Source organism: Dendrobates tinctorius, unplaced genomic scaffold (assembly GCF_039654945.1).
Source record: "Dendrobates tinctorius isolate UK_male_01 unplaced genomic scaffold, ASM3965494v1 ptg000097l, whole genome shotgun sequence".
Classification (NCBI taxonomy): Eukaryota; Metazoa; Chordata; class Amphibia; order Anura; family Dendrobatidae; genus Dendrobates; species Dendrobates tinctorius.
In genome coordinates, this window is record NW_027361765.1 from 5,364,919 (window position 1) to 5,384,966 (window position 20,048).

The 20,048-nt window shown below is 46.2% G+C and overlaps 1 protein-coding gene across 2 annotated transcripts in view; it reads right to left on the bottom strand.

Annotated features, from left to right (window-relative positions):
• The window catches only part of LOC141098901 (dual oxidase maturation factor 1-like), a 106,317-nt gene that overhangs the window by 83,887 nt on the left and 2,382 nt on the right, over positions 1–20,048 (bottom strand). The window contains exon 2 of one of the 2 annotated variants that reach the window (XM_073586873.1): positions 4,832–4,902. The exons of the other annotated variant lie outside the window; for it this stretch is intronic. The gene's annotated coding sequence lies outside the window, so the exon portion shown is untranslated. The remainder of the gene's footprint in view (positions 1–4,831; positions 4,903–20,048) is intronic. 2 annotated transcript variants of the gene reach the window in all.

A 20,048-nucleotide genomic window follows, 5' to 3' on the forward strand; every position in this document is an offset into this window, starting at 1 on the left:
ATGGCACTACCACCTAGTACAGCTCTGAAGTAAACTTTGTGTGCATGGAATGGCAATGTATGGGTTGCATCGGATGATGGTTGAATTGGATGTTTATTCATAAAGTGCAGCTTTGCAGTTAAACTGCTCATCTGATCTGGTGCTCTAAAAGCAATGCAAGTTTCAGACAATGAAGACACATCTGAGGATATGACATCATAGGCTGAAGCAGAACTCTCTGAATCGGAGTCACTTATTGGCTCACAAGTTTCATCTGTGCAATACTGTTCAACTGTATGTGATGCTTAAGGTTCTTTTGCATCACATATTGCATCTACAGTAGTAGCTTCATCTGGCAACACCTCAGGTTGACTAGTTGCAACGTCCGAGGTTGAGGCTGTTTGCTGCACAAATGTTTCACTGGCAACACCTCTTGGTTGCCATAACCTCTGCTGTCCTGGTGCTGAACTGGCTTTGGCTAGCCCCTTTCTTGATGTCTCCTGTCTCTTTATTGCACCAGATTTATATTTTTTTTTTGCCACCCTCTTCTTCTGCCTTGTCTTTTGAATCAGAATTTCTTTTAGAAGACATTGCGCTGTCTTCTTCCTATTGACGAAAAGGTAATGTAAGTTATAACTAATTAGTGGATTCTCACGAATAAAATCAGTTTCCCACCATGGCAGGATCAGGTCCAGGGCTGTCCGATGTCAACCTGACACCTCGGACCTGATTTTCACACAATACAGACCTATGGTGCCAGACAGGACTGGATGGCAGTTATTTGCCATCCGGTTTTGTCCCTGTTCGGCATCATCAGGCTGCAAACGATTTTTGCCCCGGACACAAAAATGGAGCTTGCAGCATTTTTGTGTTTGGGCCGAAAAATTAAAGCAAACTGGACCCTGCCGTATTCTTACGGGTCGACAGCGATCCGGCGCCCCTCAACATGGGATTCTATGGGGCGACCGATCTGACAGAGAATCTGTCATGTTCCCAGACTCCGGCTGCTGCAGTTCAGCGTGAGCTCTGCTGAACTTTAGCACTGGGTTGCTGTCTCATGTGAAGAGGTTTAGCACCATTTCAGCAGGGGACAGCTTCCTCAGCTGCGTTCTGTAGAATCCGGCTACAAACAGGACTGGAGGGCATAATAACCCTCTGGTTCTATTTGTCTGGAGCTGTCAGGCTCTGTCCAGTGCCTCCTGCAAAGCACCGGACACAGCCTTACAGGGCAAAAGACGTGGTATGAAACCGGCCTAAGTACAATCTTAGCATACGAGCCAATGCACTTGTACTTCATAAAGCCATGTCAAACTTATATTGTAGCATATAGAATCAGTATGGATACACAATATTCAGCCAAACATACTCCAGCTGCCACAAAATAGAGACTTTGCATTTGCTTCTAAAAAAGAATACTATATCAATAGGGAGAACTGTCAGCTTACATGTATGGTGTGTGAGGTGAGTCTTTACAGAATCATAGAGGAGAGCCAACACATCCTCTATATACACACCACACAAGACACATCCTCTATATATTACACCACACAGAAATGCTGACATATCCTCTTGTTTTAAATAGCACTTTAGGAATTTTTTTATTTAACCACCAGAGCGGTATCACTAATTTAGATTACGGTATGTGTGTGTGTAGTAAAATACCGGTGGGTGGCTATAGTCTACTGCTTCTGTCAACAAAAAGAGGAAAAGCAAATGACACAGTGGCAGAAGACAATGACTGCCTGCTATGTATTTTATTACACACTGGGAACTTACATTAATCCCTTCATGATCCGGGTATTTTTCGTTTTTCATTTATGTTTTTTTGCTCCTCGGCTTCCAAGAACCATAACCTTTTTATTTTTCTGTCAATATAGACCAGAGGTCCCCAATGTCAGTCCTCGAGGGCTGAACCAGTGCAGGTTTTCAGGATTTCCTTACTATTGCACAGGGATTGGAATCATTACCTAATGTGCAATACTAAGGAGATCCTGAAAACCTGCACTGGTTTGGCCCTCGAGGAATGACATCGGGGACCTCTGATATAGACATATGAGGGCTTTTTTTTTGCGGGACGAGTTGTACTTTCAAGTGCAATCATTTATTTTATCATATAATGTACAGGGAAATGGCACCAAAAATTCCAAGTACAGTAAAATTGCAAAAAAAGTGCAATTACATGTTTGTTTATTGGGTTTTTTTAGACGTCATGTTCACTATAAGGTGTGACGTAATGGTGTGATGCCTTAGGTCGGTACGAGTTTTTAGATACCGAACATGTATGCCTTTACTGGTATCTAAGTGTTTCAAACAAATTCACAAGTTAGAAAAGAAATACCTTTTTTTGTGCCATGTTCTGCGACCCGTAGCGTTCTCATTTTTCGAGATCTGGGGCTGTGTGATGGCTTATTATTTGCGTCTTGAGCTGATGTTTTTAATGATATAATGTTTGGGTGGATGCACTGTTTTGATCGCCTGTTATTGCATTTTAAAGCCATGTTGCAGTGGACCACAAAATAATAATTTTGTAATTTGGACCGATTTTCAGTTACGCAGTTTACGGCTATCATTAATTGATTTCATATCTTGATAGTTTAGGCGATTCTGAATGTGGCGATACCAAACATGTATTTTTTTTGTATACTTTTATTGTCAATGGGGGAAAAGGGAGAGATTGTTACTTTTTTTTTTTTTAGGTTTGTAATAACTATTAATGAATTTTTAACTTTTACACACCCCCATAGAGAGGCACAGGAATCCACTGTCCGATTACTTCTGAAAGATACTGATGAGTTGCAGCACAACGGTATCTGTCAGAATTGCGCAGTGAGTAGTTTTCAGCGACTAACAACCACTCACTGGAAGTGCTCCGTTACAGCTTCCAACATCAAGCCAGTCCCCCAGGCTATCACATGACCGTTGGAGATCTTGCGATGCTATCGCGGGATCTCCAGTACCGGCGAAGAACAGCACATTCCCTGCCGCTGCTGCTTTGGGTCCTGCTGGCAGTAATTGACAGCAGGATCAAAAGGGTTAACAGCAGCGATTGGATTCCGGATCCGATCGGTGCTGTAAGCCTGACATCTCAGCTGATGAGATCAGCTGAGATGTGGAATGTTTGATGTGAGCTCCGCGCCGGAGCTCACATCAAACCCTGGTAACCGGCCCATGACATTGTACATCATGGGTCAGGTAGTGGTTAATAATAACACAGAGTGATATTTTAAAGAGAACTTATTTCTGACACTATTGCAATTTGCCAAAATAATGTGATGCTTTAATGTACAAAGCTAATTAAAAGTTCAGTGTCATTTACATAAACTATAGTATTGCAGGACTTCCATATATGTATGCACAGAGGCAGCACAGGAGTCCATGCTCCTATAAGTCTCCTTACAAATCTTAAGGTTAACAATTTACAAAATACTCAATGTGTAAACATGGCCGTACAAATGATGATTACTGGCTTCCTACAGAAAACCTCTGTAAGGCTACGGTCACACATACTGTTTTAGGACCTTTTCAGGGGTCCCTCCGGTTCTCAGCATTCCGGTTTCACAAACCGGAGTCCGGTTCCGACGTCCAGTTTTAGGAAAAGACCTGTCATAGTCCCCTATGCTTTGATCTATGAGCGGCCACACATACAGCGCTTTTGCAACCGCTTTTCAACGGTGCACAGGAAACGTGGCATGCGACGTTTCCTGTGCACCGTTTAAAAGCAAACCACAAAGCGCTGTATGTGTGGCCGCAGGGAGCTGACAGCATGGGGGCAGATGGTACCACGTTTGAAGGAACCAGACACCAGAACCAGACTCCGGTTTCAGAATACCGGAGTCCAGAAAATCTGAGGAAGCCGGAAAACTCCCAAAAGCGGTATGTGTGACCCTAGCCTGAGTGCATCTCTGCTGCTGTGTAGTAGTCACAACACAGGGAAAGGTGAAACAAAGTATTCAATATGTATTGCAAATAAAGAATGTTCCCATTCTTAATATCCGAAAAAACAAATGACTGACAACAATTCACTATACCCAGACTAATAATACCACATAGAAGGGAGAAATACCGCCACACCATGACCAGAACACATATAGTGATCAAATACGGTGCTACCAAGTACAACCAGGTATATACACTAAAACAAGTAATGCAGACCGACACTGGTGTCTCAGGTTACAGCAACACTTCAAACAGCATGGCATATATACAGATCCCCAGGGTGTCTTCGCTCTAAAGCACAACTGATAAGTCCATACAAAAGCAGAAAAGAGTGGCACTCACCGGGTTTCTTGCACTCACCGGGTTTCTTGCAAGCATTGGGGTCTTTATTGGAGACAGTGGCTGTACATTGTGCAGGGAGGGGGTCACCGTGCGGACGACGATAGCGTTTCGGACGTAGTGCCCTTCGGCTGGTCCTGGCACCAGCCGAAGGGCACTATGCCCGAAACGGTATCGTCGTCCGCCCGGTGACTCCCTCCCTGCACAATGTACAGCCACTGTCTCTAATAAAGACCCCAATGCTTGCAAGAAACCCGGTGAGTGCAAGAAACCCGGTGAGTGCCACTCTTTTCTGCTTTTGTATGTAACAACAAGGTATATATACTGCCACATCATGAGAAAACCACATATTACCACAACATAATGACTGTCCGAATAATAACACATACAAGGGACGAATACCGACAAGCCATGACCAGAGCACAACATGGCACCAGATTGTGACCGATAGTGAAAATTTAAAAAAGCTCTGTATATAGAGTCAGGGTACAGATAATGTAGAGATTACCAGTAACATTATACACAGGAGCTCTGTATATAGTGTCAGTGTGCGTGTATAGGTAATACACAAACTCACCAGTGATGTCTCTAGGTGAAATTCTTTATCTGTCGTAGACCGATATCGTGTCTTCTTTGCAGGACTTATCTCTGCAGAAAATAACATAGTGAGCTATAACCGATCACTTCCAGAGAACAATCCACACTTTTCCCAAGATTTTTACACTACATAAAAGGACAAAAAAAGCGACATAGTGCCGCAATACACAGTAACAGTGCTCCAGTGTCATTCTGTGCCTGCTCATCTCTGTCAGCAGACATATTTGTGTAATGACAAAGATGTAGCAGACCTGAAGACAGAAGACCTGTGGATTACGTCGAAGCAAGGATTTTTTTTTTTTTGAAGATGGAGTCCCTAAATGTGTTTTGTGTTGGATTTTTATTAAACATTTATATTCTCTGGGTTGTGTTTTTTTTTTCCTGTTTACTATAAAATCATAGTGACCATGTCTAGTTTGGCGTGACACTATGAATTTCAGGCTTAGTACCAGCTGATAATACAATGCTGGTACTAACCCCGTTATTACCAAGCGTGCCGCACCCACCAGGGCCGCTGGAAGAGCCGAAGAAAGCCCCTTGACATGGTACTATGATGAAGGCACCATTTTAAGGGGTGGCTGTGGGCTATGATTTTCAGCGTGGGGGGGCCAAGAACACTTGGGCTTTAGCATGCTGAGAATCCCAGCCCCCAGTTGCCTTGCTTTATCTGGCTGGCAATCACCATATTTTGATCGCCAGCCAGGTAAAACCAGGCAGCTGCGGGCTGGGATTCTCAGCATGGTAAGGCCCAAGCATTTTGGGCCCCCCACGCTGAAAACGGCAGCCCGCAGCCCCCCTGGAATTGGCGCATTCATCGTAGCGCCATTTCCAGGTGCTTTATCCGGCTCTTCCAGTGGCCTTGGTGGGGGGTGGCACCCTGGGTAATAATGGGGTTAGTACCAGCTTTGTATTATCAGCTGATACTAAGCCTGAAATTCATGGCGTCATGCCAAACTAGACATGGCCACCATGAATTTCTAGTAAACAGAAAAAAAAACAACCCAGAGAAAATAAATGTTTACTAAAAATCAAACACAAAAGACATTTAGGGACTCCATCTTTACTAAAAAAAATCCTCGCTCCGACGTAATCCACCGATCTTCCGTGTTGAGCTCTGCTACATCTTTGACATCGGACAAATATGTCTACTGATAGATGAGCAGGCACAGAATAACACTAGAACACAGCTGTGAGAGAAGCAGTCACTGTACAGCTGGGCTCCAGCCGCCAACCGTTTTCCAGTGCATTGAAAATAACACATACCGTATATACTCGAGTATAAGCCAAGTTTTTCAGCACAAAAATTGTGCTGAAAAGTGCCCCTCTTGGCTTATACTCGAGTCACTATGGTATACAGCCCCCCAGCAGTGGAATACAGCCCCCCTGCTGGCACACCGCCCCCATCCCTGTACAGAGGCCCCCCCACCGCAGCAGCACTGATCTCACTCTCCGACGTCTTCTTGCATCCACCGGGGGTCCTCGATCCTCCGTACTCGCTGTATTGCCGGCTCTAATAATGTGACCGCGGGCGCAGCAGCGATGACGTCATGCTGCTGTGCCGCCCACAGCAATAGAAGCGGCAATACAGCGAGGACAGAGGACCCCCGGTGGCTGCAAGAAGACGTCGGAGGGTGAGATCAGTGCTGCTTCGGCGGGGGGGCCTCTATACAGGGATGGGGGGGCGCCGCGGTGTGCTAGCAGGGGAGTGCTGTATTCCACTGCTGGTGCCTGCTGTATACCACTGCTGGGGCCTGATGTATACCACTGCTGGGGCCTGCTGTATACCAGTGATGGGCACTATATACCAGTTATGGCCACTGTATACCGGGATGGGGGGCTATATAACAGGAAGGCGGTCTGCTGTATTTCTTACCCTAGGCTTATACTCGAGTCAATAAGTTTCCCTATTTTTGGAGGGTAAAATTAGGGGCCTCCGCTATACTCGGGTCAGCTTATATGCAAGTATATGCGGTACTTTCAAATGCATGCCTATTTTTGCAAGTGTTAGTATGCGTTTTTGCAATACAAGTGTACGGTACATTGCGTTTGTGCTTATTTACAACCGATTCGTTGTAACGCACAGCTTAAACGCAATCTTAACCCAGCCTAACAGCAGCGAGGTGGGGAGATGGAGCTGTGGAGAATCAACTGGTGGTACTATCATGCCCATTGCCCAGTATGCCCTCCCAGCCTTTGTGGCACTATTATGCCCATTGCTCAGTATGTACTGCCACTGCCAGCCTCTGTGGTACTATCTTGTTAGTACTACCACCAGTGGCTGTCAGGACATGCTGGGTGGGCATGGTAGTACCACAGATGCTGGCAGGACATACTGGGCAACGGGCATGCATGATAGTACCACCAGAGGCTGGCATGACATGCTGGCCAATAGGCATGATAATCATGCCCATTGAGCAGTAGTATGCCCTGCCAGCCTCAGCCAAGGGTCCCAGCCCAGGCAATTACCTCCTCATCCTTCCTGCTGCTGGCTGTGAGTCATGTACAGTGTAGCATGAAGTTTGAACGCCACACTAAGGAGATGATGCTGCTTCTACTACTGCCAAGTGGAGGCGAGGGCCACAAGAGATTACAGGGGCCCCATTAGGGACGGACATGGGTCCCTATCAGGGGTGTACATAGAGATCATGGCCGGGGCCCACTCAGGGGCATGCATAGAGATTACGGGGCCCAGTCAGTGGCATACATAGAGATCATGGGGCCCAGGCAGGGATTGTACATAGAGATCACGGGGCCCAGTCAGGGATCATACATAGAGATCATGGTGCCCTGTGAAGTGAGGATCTCACTGCCCCAGTATGGTGTCCTCAGGGAGCTCCCACAGTGTTTGCTTCATACTAAGGCCTGTAATGCCCTGTGGGAGCCGGGAGCTCCCTGATGGCACACCATAATGGGGGCAGTAGTAGAAGCAGCATCTCCAGTGTGGCATTCACATCACATTACATGCTGCACTACAGGCCCCCAGCCAGCAGGACAGAAGGAATGGTGGAGGCTGGAGCACTGTCTTGGACCCCTGGCCCCAGGCTGGTGACTGAGGAGCCTATCTTTTATGGCAAAACAGATGGGCGGTCCATCTGTTCTGCCATAAAAGATGGGCTCCTCAGTCACCAGCCTGGGGCCTGCTGTATACCACTGCTGGGGCCTGCTGTATGCCACTGTTGGGGTCCGCTGTATGCCACTGCTGGGGCCCGCTGTATGCCACTGCTGGGGCCCTCTGTATGCCACTGCTGGGGCCCGCTGTATGCCACTGCTGGGGCCCGCTGTATGCCACTGCTGGGGCCCGCTGTATGCCACTGCTGAGGCCCGCTGCATGCCACTGCTGGGGCCCGCTGCTGCATGCCACTGCTGGGGCCCGCTGTATGACACTGCTGGGGCCCGCTGTATGACACTGCTGGGGCCCAATGTATGCCACTGCTGGGGCCCGATGTTGCTGGGGCCCGCTGTATGACACTGCTGGGGCCTGATGTATGCCACTGCTGGGGCCCGATGTTGCTGGGGCCCGATGTATGCCACTGCTGGGGGCCGATGTATGCCACTGCTGGGGCCCGCTGCATGCCACTGCTGGGGCCTGCTCATGGGCCCCCTCAGTCACCACTGCACTACAGGCCCCCAGCCAGCAGGACAGAAGGAATGTGGGGGCTGGAGCACTGTCTGGGACCCTGACCCTGGCCCCAGGTTGGTGAGGTGACTGAGAGGAGCCCATCATTTATGGCACTGGCAGAACAGATCATGGGCCCCCTCAGTCACCCACCACACTCAGAGTCACCACCAGCACCAACACCCTCCCCCAATCCCCCCCCCGCTCACCCTTCACCCGGCCCCCCGCCTTCCATACTCATCAATCATGCTGCCATGGTTTTTCTCCTTCAGTCAGCCGGGTTCTTCCTCCGCAGTGCAACACAGCGAGCGCCAGCACCCGCGGCACAGGAAGCAGGAAGCAGAAAGTCATGACTCATCATCGCCGCCGAAACTGTCTCCTCCTGCGCGCATGTGCCGGGCAAGGCAGTGTCGCGCTGCGCAGAGGAGACTCAGAGCTCCCGGCAGCAGCAGCAGCACTGTGCGGAAGCCGCTGCAAAGAGGGGGAACAGAACATGATCACATTCCCTGTGTGCTGTGTCACTGACTCACTGATCATATCGGCAGTGCGCCGATATGAGACAGTGTGTACTGTCATTACCGGACGGGGGCCCCGGGGGGGGTAGGGGGCGGGGCTTCGGGGGCGTGGCCAACAATGGTCTGGGCCCACCGGGAATTTCCCCGATCTACCGGTAGGCCAGTCCGCCCCTGTTTGCATTCATGAGACCATAAAGCAAAATAAGCAGATTGTTTGATGGCAATTGGGACATAATTGATTTGCATCAAATACATTTGAGGCAAATTGAATTTCCCGGTCAAATTTAAGAGAATCTGCTAAATTCGAAGTTCTGCAGATTTTTACATGTCTAGTCATCATATTTGAAAACCAGAAGGTGAGAGTAGTAATAGATCATCTGAAATTTGATGTCTATCACATAGGTCTGAATTTTGTTGATTTCACGAAATGTGCATGGATTTCTGTAAGCCCCACTCAGATGAATGTGGTTACACTTTTACTACTGTTGAGATTTGTGAAGGAAATTCTAATTTTACCATATTGCCTAGCATTTAACCTGGATTCTTAAAAGGAACCTGAAAGGTCCCCTATGCCCTCCAACCTATCAGCATTAGACTATTTGTTGTTAAATGCCCTGCCTAACAAGACTTCTAACCTAGATCCATGTTTTAAAAAGAGTTTATACTTTTTGCGTTTTATATCCTAATTAGGCCTTTGACTAGTTGATGGGGCGTTGTTTTCCCCAGACTAGTCAGCCCTCATAGCATGCTATCACGCCTGTAGGCGTGATAACACGATTTGCAAGAAGCGGTGCCATTGCCACCTCTCTGCAAAACTCGTGCATGTGCCTGACTTTCTTCAGTCATATAATTGCTTCTCTGAAGTTGGCTCTATGTTTCCAAGCTTCAGAGGTGCACTGCGAATGTTTGGAGGCGTCGGGTTAGGCAGGATATTTAGCAACAAATTGTATATTGCTGGTAAGCTGGAGGACATGGGGAACTTGTTAGGTTTCCTTTAAACATTTTTAAAAATATAGGGTGCTTTTCTGTTCATTAGTAAAACATCAAAAAAGAGTTTGGTACAGTGTTAAGGTACTGTCACACTTAGCGATGTACCAGCGATCCCGACCAGCGATATGACGCGGTCAGGATCGCTGGTGCATCGCTAAGTGGTCGCTAGTGAGCTGCCACACAGGCAGATCTCACTAGCAACATCGCTGGGGTCGGGGGTCGCTACTTACCTGTCACACCAGGCGATCCTGCGTCCTCCCGCCCGGCTCCACGCGTCGCTCGTCGTCACAGCAGGAAGCGCCGCAGGAAGCTGACGACGAGAAACAGTCCAGGACGTTCTCGCGTGATCAGCGATAACCAGCGGGGGAGCGGGTTGTAGGTAAGTATCAGACATAGCGATATCGCTAGCAGTATCGCTATAACGTCACTAGTTATAGCGATATTGCTAGCGATATCGCTTAGTGTGACAGGCCCTTTAGCCAGTTGAAAAAACATTGCGCTCAGTGGGAAAAACAAGATAATCTTGGTATGATACCTTTTAATGGCTAACAAAAATAAAATAAATGATGTTACAAAGCAAGCTTTCCAGACTTCTTAGGTCTCTTCCTTCACACCACTAATTTAATTCCATTATATAATCCCTCTCTAAGCTCAGTTTGTTTGTTTATTTAAATGTACAGGTTTTATGCCATAATTCTGGTTTTTTTTCTGTACATATATTTGTTTCTTCAGATATTTGTGTTATACTATGCTTAAGGAAGAGACCTAAGAATCTTGAAAGCTTGCTCTGTAACATCATTTATTTTATTTTTCTTATGGTATCATAACTACAATATTATCTTGTTTTTCCCATTGAGCGCAATCTTAATAAAATATAACTCATTCTTCCAAAATCCTTTTTACTGAGATAATATAGTCTGGTCAAATGATGCCAAAATTGAACTCTTTGGATGCCATAATACACACCATGTTTGGAGGCCAAAATACATTGCGTATCACCCCGAATACACCATACCTACAGTAAAGTTTAAAGGTGGGAACATCATGGTGTGGGGCTGTTTTCCATCATACGGCACAGGCAAACATCATTAAATGATGGAAGAATTAATGGACAAATGTACTGAGACATTCTTGAAAAAAATTATGTCTCCATCTACCAGGATTATGAAGATGAAATGAGGATGGCCATGTCAGAAAGACAAAAATTCCAAACATGCACCCAAAGCAACTTTCGGTTGGTTTTTTAGAAAGAAAAGAAAGCTGCTTGAATGGCCCAGCCAATCACCTAACCTGAATCCAATAAAGAACTTATGGAAGGAAATAAAGATTAGCGTTCACAGAACGAGCCTACAGAACCTTCAGGATTGGGAAGAGTGTTTGTGTGGAAGAATAGGCAAAATCATACCTGAGAAATACATGCAACTAGAAGCTGTCATCATCAACAAAGGTTTTTGTACGAAGTATTAAATAAATTTCATAAAGAATGTGTAAGGATGTAGACTGCCCTTTCCCTGCACCGGAAGACAGCGCCAAATTATAAGAATAGTGTTGTGCATATTTTCTACATTTTTTTCTACAGTATTTTGCTGTGTTCCGGGACATAGTTCACCGGCCCATGGGCACTAATGCTTTTCGCCTTTGCCCGCAGTTGGGCAAAGCATACTACGCATGCGTGAGTCTAGATTGCAATGCGCATGCGCGTAATATGGAGGCCAAGTACGGAAATTCCATGAAATATTGCCGACATCGGCCAAGGAGGGGTAGAAGAAAGGACTCGAAACACCGCCCATCGGACTGCACCCAAGTCATTTAAATACCACGCCAAAATGAGGTGACAGATTCCCTTTAATTCTAATTATCTTTCCCTCCTCTGATCTCATTCCCTCTGTCCCTTAATACCTGAGACAGCTAATAATTTTACTGAAATCTTTGGATATGTACAGTTAGGTCCATATATATTTGGACAGAGACAACATTTTTCAAATTTTGGTTATTGACATTACCACAATGAATTTTAAACAAAACAATTCAGATGCAGTTGAAGTTCAGACTTTCAGCTTTCATTTGAGGGTATCCACATTAAAATTAGATGAAGGGTTTAGGAGTTTCAGCTCCTTAACATGTGCCACCCTGTTATTAAAGGGACCAAAAGTAATTGGACAGATTAAATAATTGTAAATAAAATGTTCATTTCTAGTACTTGGTTGAAAACCCTTTGTTGGCAATGACTGCCTGAAGTCTTGAACATCATCAGACACTGTGTTTCCTCCTTTTTGATGCTCTGCCAGGCCTTCACTGCGGTGGTTTTCAGTTGCTGTTTGTTTATGGGCCTTTCTGTCTGAAGTTCAGTCTTTAACAAGTGAAATACATGCTCAAATGGGTTGAGATCAGGTTAAAAAATAAAGAAGAGGCAAAAAACTATGCTTTACCAACATGCCTCCGAACAAAAAATGGCATAAAACGTGATTAATAAAAACAATCTAAATAAAAATGGTATCTCTGAAAACGACATCTTGTCCTGCAAGAAAAAATCTGCCATACAGCTCCGTCAGCAGAAAAATAAAAAAGGTATAGCTCTCAGAATAAAGCAATGCAGAAATAATTATATTTTCTATAAAATAGGTTTTATTGTGTAAAAGGTCCAAAACATAAAAAATCTATATCAATGTGGTATCGCTGTAATCGTACTGACCTGAAAAATAAAGCAAAAAAAATTCTGAATTGCTGATTTTTGTTTATTCTGCCTCACAAAAATCAGAATAGAAAGCGATCAAAAAATGCCATGTGCCCAAAAACAATACCAATATAAAAAGTCTTCTCATCCAGCAAAAAATAAACCCCTACATGACTATGTCAAGCGAAAAATAGAAAAATTATAGCTATCAAAATATGGCGATGCAAAAATTACTTTTTGCAATAAAAAACGTCTTTTAGTATGTGACAGCAGCCAAACATAAAAAACCACTGTAAATCTGGTATCGCTGTAATCGCACTGGCCAGAAGAATAAGGCCATGTGCACACATTGAGTATTTGGTGAGTTTTTGTAAGCCAAAACCAGGAGTGGAATGGTCAGAGAAAAAGCATAATAGAAACATTTGTACCACTTCTGCATTTTTCACCCACTCCTGGTTTTGGTTTAGAAATCCCGATGTAAAATAGTGACCAAACACTCAATGTGTGCATGTGGCCTTAAGTCGTCTATTCACTTATACCACACGAGGAACGAAGTAAAAAATGAATGAAACCAGTTCTTCGCCTGCTGCTGATTTTTGCATTCTGTAGTGAGGCTTTCCTCATATTTGCTGCCTATGATCTGTCTTTTTAATACAGTTTAGATTCAATGTTTTCAGTGTTTGCATATATCTTGGCTCCTATAGAGTGCTGCTCTGTTTTCTATTTCTATATAATGCAGCTACCGCTGTTGGCACCTGTTCACACTTAGGAGGTGCTGGTCAGGTTTTTTCTTTATAATTTACAGGTTTATATCTCCAGAAGCATGAGCTGGGCACTACCATGCACTAGTGACTACAACGAACTGGTAACTGCAAAATACTGGGGACTACAACATATGGACATGAAAATGGCAGTTTGTAATTTTTACTCATCAATATTTACTGCTGCTTGTTTCTGTAAAATAACTATTGTCAAAATCGTCACTACATCCGAAGATAAATTCCCAAAGGGGTATAATTTCCAAACTGGGGTCACTTGAGGGGGATTCTGCTGTTCTAGCACTTGGGGCTCTGTATATGGAGTTCACAAACTATTTTAGCAAAATCTGCGCTCAAGGAGGAAAATAGCTCTCCTTCCTGAGTTTCGACGATTGGGGTATTTCCACATTCAGTAGAAATAGTGGGACACATTTTGGTGCCATTTTTATCCTATTCTCAGTGTAAAAATGTAAAATCTGGGGCTAAAACAAAATTTTGGTGGTAAAAATAATTATTATTTTTTACCTCCTACTGGTATAAAATTATATGATCACTGCACTGCAGATTAATTAATTGTGATGTGTAGTTTTTAAAATGGGGTCACTTATGGTGGGTTTCATTATTCTGGCACCTCAGGGCTCTACCAATGTGACATGGCATCCTCAAACCAGTCCAGCAAAAGCTGAATTCCAATATGGCGCATCTACCTTTCTGAGGTTTGCACTGTACCTCAAATGTAGTTTTTGTCCACATATGGGGTATTAGTGTACACAGGAGAAATTTCACAGCAAATTTTGGGTTTCATTTTCCCCTGTTAACCTTGTGAAAATAAAAGCAATTGGGGCTAAAGGAAAATTTTGTGAGAAAAAATTTGATTTTTATTTTTTTATTCTCATGGTTCAACATTATTTACTTTTATTGTCATGCTCCAGACCGAGGTTTGAGTCCTGTTTGCCTTTTTCTCGGTCTGGTCATGTAGGGGGTTAACCTTTCTCAGCCTCAGTCTGGGATCAGGTTTGCAATTTATTGCTTCCAGTAGGCTATGTTGGTTATAGTTTTGCCTAGGGCTGCTGTAGCTGACTCTGATTGCTCTGATTTGTCCTCCTGTGTTTGCTGCCTGAACCTGTGTCTCTGTTTTCCCCCTTTCCAGTTTTGACTCAGTGTTCCCCTTTAGTGTATTGACCCGATTCTGACTTGGCTTGTATCCTGACCTGCTTCTTTCTTTTGTCTTTTAGCTTATCCTATCCTGACCGCTACTAACCTTCTCGGCTTTCCTCTGACCCTGAGTTTGTTTATTCTGCTTTTTACCATGCTACAGTGTCTTGCTTGACTCAGCCTGTCTGACTAATCTGCTGCCACCTGTAGTAGCCTGACTGCTGCCTTGCAAAACTGCTCTGTTTGTTTGCAGTTCTGTGTCTACTCTACTGCCATCTGGTGGAGCCTACACCTTTCTGCATTGCAGTAGCCCTGACATTTATGAAGCACCCTGGGGTTCAAGGTGCTCATCAAACATCTAGATATATTCCCTGAGGGGTCTAGTTTCCAAAATGGGGTGACTTGTTGGGGTTTCCACTGCTTAGGCACATCAGGGGCTTTACAAACATGACATGACATCTGCAGAACATTTAATCAAAATCTGCATTCCTAAACTCCATCCTTTCTGAGCCCTGTTGTGCACCCAAACAGGAGTTTCCCCCGACATATGGGGTATTTGCATACTCAGGCGAAATTACATGACAAATGTTGGTGTCCTTTTTTTCCTGTTACCCTTTTGAAAATAAAAAAAATTTGTGCTGCAAAACTTTTTTGGGGAAAATGTTATTTTTTTTTTATTTTCTCCACTCAACGTTATAAACTTCAATGAAGCACCTAGGACTCAAGGTACTCATCGCACATCTAGATAGGTTCCTTGAGGAGTCTAGTTTCTAAAATGGGGTCACTTGTGGGGAGTTTCCTGTAATGAATGGGTCACCAAGGAGGATGGCAGCAACACGCTAAGCCACCAGAAGACCAGAGAGGTTGGTAACTAAGCAGATTGCAGACCCCTGATCCTATCCACACAGCTAGCAGTAGCCGTGGAGAGTTCCTACGATGCCCTAGCGTTTTATCACAGCTGGAGAACTAACTAAGCCTAAAGACAGAAAGATGAAATCTAAACTGCCCCGGAGCAGATCCCCAAAGGAATAGACAGCCCCCAAACATATATTGTCGGTGAGACAAGATGAGACACAAACACAGGCAGAGAACAGACTGAGCAAATGGTGGGGCCCAAGCTGTCTAGACAGCACAGGACAGAAAAGATACTGTCTGCAATCAAGCACAAAACCCTAAAAAAGTCCAACACTTCTGATATACAGAAAACTTGAGGCCACACGACCTCACCCCCGCTAGATCAGCACTCTGGTATAAACTGGAAGCAAAGCAAAAAGATACTAACATAACAGGGGACTGAACAAGCTGTAACATATGAAGCAGGGCCCAGCGCTGCCCCCAGCAGGGAGCACGCTGAACCCTAGCAGCAAAGCAGAAAGCAAAAAAAAGGCACAACCAGATTAGATGCAAAGGATTAGCAAAAGAATCACTTAACTGAAAAATGCAGATCAGGCAGGGGACATAATAACTCCAAATGCACAAGGAGGAAATCACCAGCAACCTCCAAGAGCAGCCAGCTCAATTATATGCTCCCAGCCAGTAATCCCAGGTTCCCAATTATCGTCGTCAGGTGGGGAACTTCCATCAACCTGGCCAGCTCCACTACTCTCAGTAACCACCAGAGGGAGCAGAGGGAGCTTCGGCTTAGAACTCTGAGCAAGGGAATTCACAACAGTTTCCACTCTTTAGGCGCAATTAATAATTATTCCACCTAATTTTACATTCAAAGAGTCAAATTGCACTCCATCCCTTTGAGCTCTACCATGTGCCCAAACAGTGGATTTCCCTCCACATATGGGGTATCAGAGTACTCAGGAGAAATTACACAATAAATATTGAGGTCAATTTTTCCTATTACTGTTGCAAAAAGAAAAAAAAAAGGGGTCTAAAGTAAAATCTTGTAAAGCACCTGAAGGGTTAATAAAATCGATAGTCAACTTTTAACACTTACACCTTCCTTACAAAAAATTGTTTCCAAAATTGTACTGATGTAAAGTAGACATGTGGGAAATGTTATTTATTAATTATTTTGTGTGACATAAAGGGCCTGTCATACTAAGCAATATCGCTAGCAATATCGCTATAGCGTCACTGGTTTTTGTGACGTTATAGCGATATCGCTAGCGATATCGCTATGTCTGATACTTACCTCTGACAGCTCCCCCGCTGGTTATCGCTGATCGCGCGAGAACGTCCTGGACTGTTTCTCGTCGTCAGCTTCCTGCTGGGCTTCCTGCTGTGATGACGAGCGACGCGTGGACGCAGGCGGGAGGACGTCAGGATTGCCTCATCTGACAGGTAAGTAGCGACCCCCGAACCCTGCGATGTCGCTGGTGAGATCTGCCTGTGTGGCAGGTTACTAGCGACCACTTAGCGATGTACCAACGATCCTGACCGCATCATATCGCTGGCCGGGATCGCTGGTACATCGCTAAGTGTGACAGTACCTTAACGCTCTGATTTACGGGCATAAAAATTAAAAGTTTGAAAATTGCAAACTTTACTGCAAATTTCCGATATTCTCACAAATAAATGCAAGTCATATCAAACAAATTTTATCACTATCATGAAGTCCAATATGTCATGAGAAAAATTCTCAGAATCAGTGTGATCCATTGAAGTGTTCCAGAGTTGTAACCACATAAAATGACACTGGTCAGTATTGTAAAATTTGACCTGGTCAGAAAAGTGAAAACAAGCTTTGGGGTGAAAGCGTTAAGTTTTGATTAATTTCACTGTTGTTAATGAGTGCACAGATATTCTCAGATAATGTGAGTGGATGATCTCTGATCACCTCTCGGACTGTTGTTTCATAGTATTTTGTAACACTTGTCAGGAACTACATTTTGATACATTTGAAAGCAGGATTACGTCCTGTGGGCTGTCTAAGGGGGTATTTTAATATAGGCAAGTTTGATAGGCAGCCTACTAGAAATACACATATGTGATAATGAAATTATCAAAATGGTGAAATATATTTGATTCTTAGCCCCTCACGACCTATTATTATAGCGCCATTTATTCCATGGCGCTTTACATGTGAGGAGGGGTATGCATACTAAAAACAAGTACAGTAGTCTTAATCAATACAAGTCATGACTGGTACAGTAGGAGAGAGGACCCTGCCCATGAGGGCTCACAATCTACAAGGGATAGGTGAGGATACAATAGGTGATGGCAGAGCTTGTCATGCAGTTGCTTGGTCGATCAGTGTTTACTGCAGGTTGTAGGCTTGCTAGAAGAGGTAGGTCTTCAGGTTCTTTTTGAAGGTTTCGATGGCAGGTGAGAGTCTAATATGTTGTGGTATAGAGTTCCAGAGTAGGGGGATGCGCGGGAGAAATCTTGTATGTGATTATGGGAAGAGGAGATAAGAGGGGAGTATAGAAGGAGATCTTGTGAGGATCGGAGGTTGCGTGCAGGTAAATACCAGGAGACAAGGTCACAGATGTATGGGGACACAGGTTGTGGATGGCTTTGTATGTCATTGTTAGGGTTTTGAACTGGAGTCTTTGGGTAATGGGGAGCCAGTGCAGGGATTGACAGAGGGGAGAGGCCGGGGAATAGCAGGGGGACAGGTGGTTTAGTCGGGCAGCAGAGTTTAGAATAGATTGGAGGGGTGCAAGAGTGTTAGAGGGGAGGCCACAGAGCAGGAGGTTGCAGTAGTCAAGGCAGGAGATGATGAGGGTGTTGGGAAGGTGACTTGACGGACAGACGTGACTGGCAGTAGGAGGGGGTCGGTTTGTGCACCAGAGATGGAGATTGACAGGATAGAAGGGTGACAGCTGGGAAAGGTAGATAGGAGGGTGTAGTACTGAGAAATGACCACAAGATGACAGGGGAGAGTAGTTGAGGACTGAACATCAGCTTATGGCTCAAGAAAACGCTTAGTCATGGGGGCGAGGAGATAGGAACCCAAGAGGAGAATTCCCCAGTGAGAGAGGGGATAAGGAGAACTGGTTGGGGTTTCAGACAGGCCAGTCCCGGGAGGAGCTCAGGAAAGGAAGACTCAGGACAGAAGACCGGAAACAGTGGAAGAGCTCGACCAGGGGACTGACAGAGAAGAGACAGTCAGGGGCGTGGCCCTGACCCGACAGACCGCAGGACAGACGAGGCCCCGGGGGTACCGATTGGACAACGACCTCGGGCAGGTGAAGCGCTGGCGGTAGACTGGTCTAGGACAGACCCAGTGAAAGATCCACGAGGGACGTTACTTCGACTGGAGCAAAGGTGCAGGTACCCGGGCCTGGAGATAGAGTGCTGTAAAGAAGCTGCGGTGCATGGTTGTGGTCGTCAGAAGGACGACGAATAAAATCCAGAACTGTTACAAGTGGAATCTGTCTCCGTCTCGTCTTTGCCTCGTCCCGGTAAGCAGCGGTCGACCCCCCAATCCCGGCCCCTACCACATTTGGCGTAGTCGGCAGGATCGCCGCCGCTAATAAGACATCTTCTGCGGCAGGCCTGCGTCTGAAGAGCCCAACAGGACTTGGACTGCTCCCTTGTGGATTACAAATACTTGTGGATTACAAATATCTGTGGATTACAAGACTGCTCACCTGGGGATTATAAATTGGAGACTTTGTTCCGGATCATCGCTGCCATCAGAGGATCCGGGGCTGCACCAGAAGTTGTTCAATATGGCTGTGGTACTCCAACGCCGGGGAGAGGCCCGGGCATTTGCAGTTGTTCTGGACAGACTGGGGCCATCTCCAACGTATCCCAGGGGGGAGCGGTGTATGTCTGGAGACCGCCGACCCCTCATACTGGACCCGGGCAGATGGGAGGAGAAGTCGGCCATCGCCCCACCCAGGAGCGGGAGTGGCCCGGGAGAGAAGACCAGCTGCGGCTGCTTGGCACCATTCGATTGTTGTCCACCGGATGGGATGTGACGCTGCAGTTGCCGTGGCCCCGGATGCCTGGCGTGACTGTGGCGTCGGGAGGTCGAATCTCGCTGGGAGACCCGTTTTCTGGAATCACGGACAGTCCTCAAGACATCGGGCGGAGAAGAGGAGCGACTGTGGGCCCTGTGGGAGCAGCCGCCGAAGACATCACCTGGGAGCCTCCCCGCAGGATCCCCGAGCCTGGAGGCTAGCCCCGCCGGACGGCGGGGTGAAGAGCAAAGGCTGTGGGAGGAGCCGCTGGGTGATCTGTCGGAAGCCACGGTGCCGGGGAAGGTGAGAGTTCCCCCGGCTCTGCCGGCGGCCCCGCAAGCGGCCCCCACCACCCGGCTGCACCCTGCAGCCTCCTGCGCTCCTGTAAGCCTGGCTGCGGAGGGCTCTGTGACCTCCGCCAGGCTGAGCGATGCCCCCGCTCCCGTCCCCAAGCCACCCCACCCGGCGGCGCCACGTCCGGTGTCGCCGGAGCGGAACCAGCCCACGGCCGACGCTGCTGTGTTCCACCTGCCAGCAGCGGCCAATCCCCTGAAGTCGGTCACTACTCCGACCCCATCTGCATGTCCAGTTGCGGCCTGCCCTGCGGCCGCATCTGCGTCACCC